Source organism: Euleptes europaea, chromosome 5, assembly GCF_029931775.1.
Source record: "Euleptes europaea isolate rEulEur1 chromosome 5, rEulEur1.hap1, whole genome shotgun sequence".
NCBI lineage: Eukaryota > Metazoa > Chordata > Lepidosauria > Squamata > Sphaerodactylidae > Euleptes > Euleptes europaea.
This window is the reverse complement of record NC_079316.1, coordinates 54,983,141-54,992,614: the sequence shown is the minus strand read 5'-3', so window position 1 is coordinate 54,992,614 and position 9,474 is coordinate 54,983,141.

Here is a 9,474-nt window from a genome sequence, read left to right as displayed (position 1 = left end):
ACATGGAAGCCCACACCAGTTATGAAGTCACTCAGGATGCTCGCTTGGTACCATTCAAAGCTTGTCTCATCAGCAAATATGCTGGTGCTTTCCTAGCACGTGCGCTTCAGTTTTAAAACGGTAAGTTACTTCGCATAATGCTGGCAAGACACACAGAGGGGTGCGCTGTAGCAAGATGCCTCCGTATGCCTCCCCTTCCTGCCACCACACATATGTTGTAATTATAATTCTGTACAGTCTGAATGTTGGAAGCAGCAGGACCCTGACATGCTGCCGTTTGTTCAGATGAAGTAGTGTCAGGCTGCAATGCAGCTTGGCATTTATGGTTGGCACCAGCATTTCCAGAGTTTAGGCTAAGCGGGAGCAACCAAAAGCTCTTTGGCATTCAGTCAGGGAGGACAGAGCTTAACATCACAGCAGCAGCCAATTTGTGCTCAAATTCTTACTGCAAGGACCTAGCAAAGGTTTTAGGCTTTTCCCCTTTCAGGGATGCTGACTGGTGGCTTTGGATTTAGTGCTCTTAGGACCTGCAAGCCATACAGTGTCCTAGACAGTGCAAACTGTGGACTGTAAGGTTGGTGAGATTACTGCTGCTTGGTCCCAGTGAGGAGTTGTGGCTGCCCAGTCTACTTGCGCTTCTAGTTTAGAACTAAATTGCAGGACATGACAGCCTAGAAGCATTCAAAAATGAAATCCTTCAGGAAGTATTTGATCCATTTACATATAGGCTTAGTGAGAGCGGTATCTGGTAAGGACAGTGTTACTGCACCAGCCCTAAGTGCTAGAGAAGAAAGCTTTATCAGTCTGTAAAGTCCTCCATGCAGAATACTTACTTTATGCATGAAGGAAGCACCCTGCCCTTTGAGGGAATAATCATCTTAGTTTATCATCACTTCACCACAGTCTGACATAAGGAGGCTGCTTCTTGCCTCTAGGTCATCAGCTAAGTCCAAGCTCAGAGTAATTTGGTAAGGGCAATCTTGCATGCAGTGAATTCAGCATGCCGTTTACAACCAGTCTGGGAGGTTGAAAATGACCAGGCAATTTATAATGCCCTTTTTTGATCTGACTAAGAGAAAGTAAACTCTTTGTAATCCTCAAACTAGGCATGTGCTTATTAGCTATTTTCAGATGCTCTTTGATCACATAACCTATTTTCACTCACTGCTTTGTGGTATTTGTTTATGCCCTGTTACTCTAGAGGAAGCAATTGCAAATCTAGCATCTGTAATCAACCTTGATTTGGACTCTACTGTGCTGTTTGTTGGTAAAAAGCATAAATTCCTTGTTCTAGATTAGATTAAATCCATACCATCTATTCCAGGCTGTTTACTGGGGGGAGGAAATTAAACCATAAACATTACAGGAATTACTCAAAACAATATAAGCACAGATTACAATCAAAATCAATCCATTAAAAAAAAAACCATGCACAAAACAGCTAAAAATATGTTTCCACAAACTCATAAGAGGCACTAATAGCAGATGCTTCCTATGTCAGATAGCTAGTGACTTCGTGTACTTAATGATTTATATTTTTCAAAAGGTTCTCTAAAGGTTTGCTATATACAGGCTACTGCAGACACCATTTTTTGCACTTGTAGCCCAAATTTAATAGAAATAAAATACTTTTGTAGACTATTCAGACCAGATGTTGGAGTGCCTGTCTGCTTATGGCATAATGTTTGCAACACTCTCCCCTAAAATCTAACCGACATCTATCAGTCTGTTCAGCTCAGGAAAATGCATGCTTTCTCCCTTTTATGTCTAAAAAAGCACCCCCAAACAGCACCCAGCTAAAAAACTGGAGCTACCTGACCCTGCTGCCTCCTACCTTCTACAACTGTTCGATTTGGGCATGAAAACTGAGTTCTCCTAGACCATAAATGCCAGTTGTGGCATTTTTTGCCCTGCCTCTGTCTCTATACTTTTTCATGCTGAGGATATTTTTGTGGAAGACGGGAACCCACTAGTTCAAGTTGTCAAGCCAGTAGGACACCATGGTTCATCATCAGCAAGCCCCAGAACATCTGAGTGAACTAGAGCTTCTAAGAACTATGGGATGGGATCAACCAAATGACCCAGAAGGCCAGCATCCTGCATCTGAGTATGGCACATACCAGATGGACACTTCACAAGCAATGTACAAGGCATTGTTGAAGTCTTATCAAGCAGAAAGGAACACCCTAAGCAGGAAAATTTTCATCACCTGATTAACCTATCCAAGTTCTCAATCCAGTCTTCTGTGACTTCATCTAATCATCACACCTTTCCTATTTGGATGTCACCAGACCATCTTGATATACATTAAGGGTAAACCAGAATGACTAAAGTACAGTTTGAGAGACCTGGGTAATTGTTTATGTAATACATTAGATTGAGAATGGAATGATGGCTCAGATGTGGTTTAATTGCTTGTCCCTTTGATTGTTTATGGCTGGGTATGCTTTCAAAAAAGGCATCTCTAATATGCCAGATGATGCTCAAATGCTACAAAAGCCATAGCTGCAAACCCATCTACGCTTTTCTGTTCTTATTTTAGGGAACATCTGGCTTTAAGAGCTTTTTGGTTTCTCTTTTTTGAAGTCAACCAAAAGAGGGCATGGTGATATTTGGTGATATTTAAGCCTCAATGTATATGTTTGGCAAATTTGAATAAAATTTGGTAGAAATGACACGTGTTTTATGATTTTTATTGTTTCAAAATAATATGAGATTGTTGGGTCCAAGGTATTTGGAATCCCACTTGAAGACAGTTGCATTAAACTGCTGCATAGGAAGGAGTCCTTCAGGCTGGTCTGATGAACTGGATGGAGACAGAACATCTCGACCCTCATGAATTCAGCACCATTTCATTGTTCATTTCTCAGTCATGTAACAAATGGCAGAGCTGGTATAAGTGGTTAAGTGTGCAGGCTATGAGCAGTGAAATGCAGGTTTGCTTTTAAATTGCATTTTATTCCAGCCTTCAGGAGGCTCAGGGCAACACACTCGTCCACACCCATTTTATCCTCAGAACAGTTCTTTGAATTAGGTTAGACTGAAAGTCATCCAGATAGCTTCACGACAGAGTAGGATGAACCTGAGTCTCCTCAAGCGTAATCCAATGCTCTAACCGTTATATCACACTGCCCCACCTCAGCTGTACATTTGTGAGTTACTTTAGACAAGTTCCTCTGCAATATGACATGATAGGAGTGGCTGTGGCGCTGCTTGGCATACAGAAGGTCCCAGGTTCAATCCCCAGCATCTCCAACTAAAAGGATCAGTAGTAGGCGATGCGAAAGACCCTGAAAAGCTGCTGCCAGTCTGAGTACAAAATACTAGCATTGATAGTCTGAGTCAGTATAAAGCAAGTTCATGTTATTATGCTAACAAGCTTTACAAAGGTCTTCTGGGATTGCAGAGATGAAGTAGGAAAGTACTTTGAATGCTCTAATGCCCTGTATAAATGATATTTTAAAATCTGATCTCTATGATTGATGTATGTTTTCTTTTAAGCACATGGGATTTTAAAAAAAAAAAGTTTGGAATGCTGCAATTTGCTGTAAGCTCTATTTTGTTGTGCTTTAATCAAGCAGCTACAAGACTTTGCATTATGTACAGAAAAACACAGGAAGAGAAGTCATCAGCAGTAACCAGAGCCATAAAACATCAGCACCTGCCCCTTGACACACCCACCCACATATCTGGCATGATGTCAAATCATTGGGAGAAAAATATTACATGGTCCTACTTAATTTTAGGAGGATGGTTTATCCCAGTTGATGTTTTTGAGGCAAATGAGCAAATTCTTTCACTTCTCATTTTCCTAATGGATTAGATATGGAAAATGCCCCTTTGGCAAACAAAATAGCCTGGGAGTGGTTGAACTTGTCATACCATTATTTATTGTTTGCTTCCAGGTTTCTACATTTTCTTCTCCTGTTGCTTTTTTTTTTAAAGCATAGAATGCTATGTAATTTACGATAGGTTTGCTGTGTGACCTTGTTTGCGTGTCAGGTAGGGAGAAATATACCCAGAAGCTTTTACATTTACATGATAAATTGGGGGCTCTTAACTTGACAAGGATTTGGTTTGGCCCTGTATGTTGAAACCCAGAGCCGGATCAGGGAGCATGTTTTATTGCTGTGGCTGCTGATGCATCTCTATTGTTTGAACTAAAAGATTCTTGTATCCTTGACTGAGCCCTTCAATACAACATGGATTGCAGTACTGTCAGCTGTCACTGCAGTAAACCCACCTCCAAGTTGCTAGACAGTCACTCTGGCTGCCTCATTTCCCATATAGCTGCTTGGGGCATGTTACGCAGCCAGGAACATTCTTCTCTTACAGTGTGCTGGCTAAGCTGCAGTGCCCACCTTTCTTTTGATTTGGCTTGTGGTAAAAAAAACCCACTCAGGATTCCACTGGCAGCATTGGTGTGTGGGTTTCAATGACAAGTTGTTGAATATTTTCTTTTCCCAGCACTATTTGAAAATCAAACTCCTTTGCACGTATCACCTTGGCTAGTGCTCGGATCTGACTTGATGGTATGCAGGATTGCCAGTTTCTAACCTGGAGATTATACACATTATTTCCTCACTGCACTTGGAGAAGGTGACGGCAGCATCTTCTCGTGCCTGTTATCTGTCCCTGTGTTCCTGGCATCTGTCAACCTCCTTGGCTGCTGCACTGAGATAGATAAAAGTCACAAGTACCTCTTCTCTGCTGGCATCAGCAAATTTAAGCTTGCATGCATATTCTCCAAGTGCACCACCAGTAGAACATGACAGGCATGGTTTTCAACAAGCAAGAAGCAGGTCAGTTTTATTATCTGAGATATAAATGATGGGGCCACATCTCTAGGCCTACTGAGCATTTTTTTCTGGATCAAAAAGCACACATGGGTCCCATCCCACTTTTAGACATGTCTAGCATTTAGCAGGCACAGATACAGTCCCATTTTTCTATAGATACACATTTTCTTCACTCATCCAAGCCTACACACTTTCACAGTGGAAGATACTGTATTCTTTCCCTTTTCTGCCACCAGGAATTGAGATGCTGAAAGTGCACAATTCTCTCAAAGATAGTCTATCTAGTGCTGCCACTTGGGCCCCATGGCTTAGCCCTTTCTCACAGTGCTACTGAAAACTCCACCTCCAGCAGCTCTGTGGCTTCCAAGTGGATGTATGTGTGTGGTTCAAAATGGCTGCCCATTTTTAAACTGATCCCAAATGGATGCTGTTTCCAGCCATTGTGGACTAGGTGCTAATGAGCAAAGCTGTTTATTTTCAGTCCAGCACCGCTCTTGTGCCTTTAAGAGCTGTGCGATATGCAGAAGTTTACCAACAACTTCCAGCACAGAAATACAGTCGTGACAGATGCTTCACCTGCTCAGTGTTTTGCATAGTATGCTGATGTTTAAAGGAGATCTACTAGAAAAACAAATTGCTAACCCTACTTTGGCCTCTGTGGCGATGAGCGCCACACAGGAGAAAGACAAGTGCCTGCAAGAGCTGGACCAGTCTTGTACACTTCCTTGAAGATGCTTCAACAAGAGCAGCTGCCCCCTGTCTTCCTTTCACAACTCTATTGGCATCTGGATACTGAGCAACAAGAGGAAGGTGGAGGAAGAGGAGAAAAGGTACCTTTCTCCCTCCTCCTGTTGCCCTCTGTCATGGCTTCCTTCGAACAGGTGTGGACCACGAGGGGAATTCAAGTTATGGCCAGCAAAGTGAGCGACTGCACAGCTGGGTAAACATGGCTAAAGCCATCAAGCAATTAGAGCAGCTGTTTTATCTTTATGCCAACCACAGATTTTTTTAAAAAGCCACACCCACCATCTGTGAGAGGCAGGAGACAGCTGAGCGACCTTCTAAAGTGCTCCAAGATTGAGGGGGATTAGACTGAAAGCTGGTGAGAGGAAGTGGGGGTGGAGAAGAGGGAGACTTTCGTGAAGGTGGGGGCAACACAAGGAAGGGTTCATGCGGGTTTGATCCCTTTGGAAGTAAAGTTAGTACTGGCAGAAGAACACTTGTTTACAAGATGGTGGTCGCCTCAATTACCACACAAGAGGGCATTCCTCTCTTTTGAAAAGCTTCAAAGTACCAGGTGAGGATGCAAACACTTTCGCTTATGCCTGATTGCTGCAATGGTCTCTCTCCTTCCCACCTGTCTGAAGTTGCCACTTTAGTTTTGCCCCACATCTGGGCCAAGGAGGCTGAACAAAGGGGAAAGAAGCAAAAAAGCCAATCTCTCTCTCTGTCTTCCAGTGCTCTGAAAAGGACAGATATGATCTCCTGTTGACAGCTTGCTAACCTCGTTCCAGCAATGTTTTCTCTCCCGCTCACATTTTAAAGTCTTGAAGATATGTGTTTATTTTATTCATGAACAAGCTAAAATGGACAGTTTCTAAAATGGAATAGTTTCTAATTGACAGCCAGCATTCAGCTACCAGAAGGGTCATGAAAGTATTCTGGTTCAGTCACTGTGCTACTGAATCTAGCTGTGCTATAACAGGAATCTCATATGCCATACCTCCAGTATGTGAGTCCATGTGATCCAGATTATTAAAGCGTGCTGCACCGAGGAAGATCTAAGAAAGTGCCAGAAATACTTGTAGGACAAGTTTAATAAAACAAATGTTCACATTTCACGTAAAAGAGATGTCTCCAAGTTTCACTGGAGAGGCAGAACAAGAGCTACTGATCTGTGGGGAGGGGGATGTCTTTCCAACCCCAAATATGGTAATAAGAGCCTTAACATTAAAAGCAAAGCCTGTCAGCTGAGCCTTCACCAACATTCTCTTAGCTGTTTTGCACGTCCACCACACCCAATACCTCACCTCAAATTCCTGACCTCAAGAAGCCATTACTTAGGCCTCAGATCAAGATATGCAGCCAGCTCAATCTTAAAAAGAGATCCCCACCCCCCGTTCCATGACTGCACTTGGGAAATTATTCCAGATGTTTGTTTAATTCCTAAAACAAATGCTTTAGAATTGCTATAATCTCTTTGGTTGTTTTGGTTTAGCAGTCTTCAAATAGAAAATCTAATAAACTATCCATTAATTATTGTTACTGCATGCTGCTTACCAAATGCAAAAAGTCAAACACACCATCATCAAACACTATTTTGTTTGTATTGGTGGCTATGGTTTTCACACTATCTTCTGAAGATCCCTGAGTTTCTTCAAAAGTTTATCACAGGTGTTCTTCAGTGAGAAGAACGTCTGAAACTCGATTTCCCCACCTTTACTGATCTTCCTCTGCACTGTGGCTACCGAGGAACAGTTCACACTATGAACTGAATGCAAACTCTTAAATATTCCTTTGTTCTGCAGGGTTTCTACAGCTTATGTAGACGTTTCTTGGTATATGTGCCATGTAGAAATTGTTCTATAAAGGTAAACAGAAAACCATGGTTATATACATCATTGGACATCAGCTATCAGAACTGTCAAATATTAAATATCATTGTATGTCACCTAGTTGCATCTCACCTATCAAATATTATAAAACATCAACTGTCAGGTATCAGATACCATATTTACTTGAAAGAACGTCAACTCTGAATATAAGACAACCCGCCCCAAATGTTATGTCCAATAATTTTTAAAAATTATATATAACTGTGCCTGGAAAAAAAACACTAGTCTTGCATTTGAGTAAATACTGTACTAGTAGGCAACACATTCGAAAACACCAGAAGACATTCAGTATCAAAATGTGAAGAAAAATTTATGGGAAGAAATTTACACCAGCTCTATCTGGATATCTTTCTAGAAGAGACACAGCAATCCTCTCAGGACCAGTTCTGTGTCAAGGGTGTGGATGGGGTGATCAGATTAACATGTCACACATTATTTCGGACATAACCAGACAAAGAGGAGGAGGAAAATTTTTACATCCAGATCTTCACAGCCACTAGTGACAATGCAGATACCTTCAAGGTCTCAATTCTCAAGCTTTGAATCATAAGCTGCACAAAGTGGTGCAGCCTTTGAAGGACACTGTAATGGCACCAGGCCATTTCCAAGGATACATCCATGAGTCTCCTGTCTCCACCACACACACACAACACAACTTCTTTGGCACAGCCAGCCAAGTGGCTCATTTGTGATGCTAATTGCCCTTGATGCCTATGTGAAGGGGAATCACAGGGGCTAGTATTTTATTATCCATTTTATTGGTGTCTGTTCTGAGTTGCAATTTTGTTTGCTGGACGAGGATCTGGCAAGATGCTTAGAACTGTTACAAAAGCAGTTGGGCTGGGTGTCAGGAACAGCCATACACTGAAGGTCAGAGTCCCTGGTGTTCTTCCCAGCATGCTCTCCAGACACGGCCAAGTGTGTTTTTCAGATGCTGGTTGTGCAGCTCTGCTGCCCCTCACACCTGACTAACCCTGAGCAATCAAGTGCAAATCCATGCCCTGACCCCTTTTTTCTCCTGTAGATGGGCTGCCTCAAAGCTGCTAAAGGAGAGGCCAAGCAGAAGCAAGAATCCCACCCTAATCCCTGCGTTGTTTGTGATCTGAAAAAGCAGCATTTAAAATAACGTATATATAAAATGAATCATTCAATAAAAACACATAAACACACAAACGCTCATAACACCACAAGGAAGGACGGCCAGTAGCAGTTATTGTAGTTATACCAAACAAAGCACTAGCGGAAGACAACAATAGATGGAGGGAGGGTATTGTTGGCACCACAACCGAGCAGACCCTTTCTCAGGTTGCCATCCATCTAGCCTCAGATGGTGGGGGCACCTGAAGCAGGACCTCCACAGATGACCAGCATGGACAATTAAGTTTACATGGGAGAAGGCAAGTTATGCTGGCCCCGAGCCATATATGGTTTTACAAGGGTGTGGTGTGACTGGCTCAAGTTCATTCAGCAAGCTTCCATTAGCAAAGTGGGGATTCAAACCTAGATTTCCCAGTTCCTAGTCTGACACTCTAATCACTACATCACATTGGCTTGCTAATCATAAGTCTCCTGTGTGAAAACACAGGACAAATTTCTGTTTTTACAGCATTTGTGGATAACACAGACATACAACCCAGCCTCTTAGACTGGATATTATGGACAAAATCTTGTTTGTTCATAATGAGCATGAGCCAGGTTTAATCTTGGTCTGGTGCACTCCTTCCTCGCTTCATGCACAGAACTGACTGATTCACTTCTCAACCAAAAAGTCTTCAATGATGCCCAAATTCAAGCACTTCAACAAATTGTTTCTTGCCCACAAACTAGACTGAACTAGGTTTTAGAACCCTAGTTTATGAACAAGAAACAAACTCCAGTGTGTTGAAGCATCTGAAGTTTGATGTTACAATAAATTATGGCTAGATTGATGGAATTCTAAACCAAGGAGTCTTCAGGCTAGGCTCCAAGTGCTAGAGGAGGAGGAAGGGCACACACAACTTTAAGAATAAACCAGCCTCAAGCTTGTCATAAACAAACCTGAATTTGTTTGTGACATATAA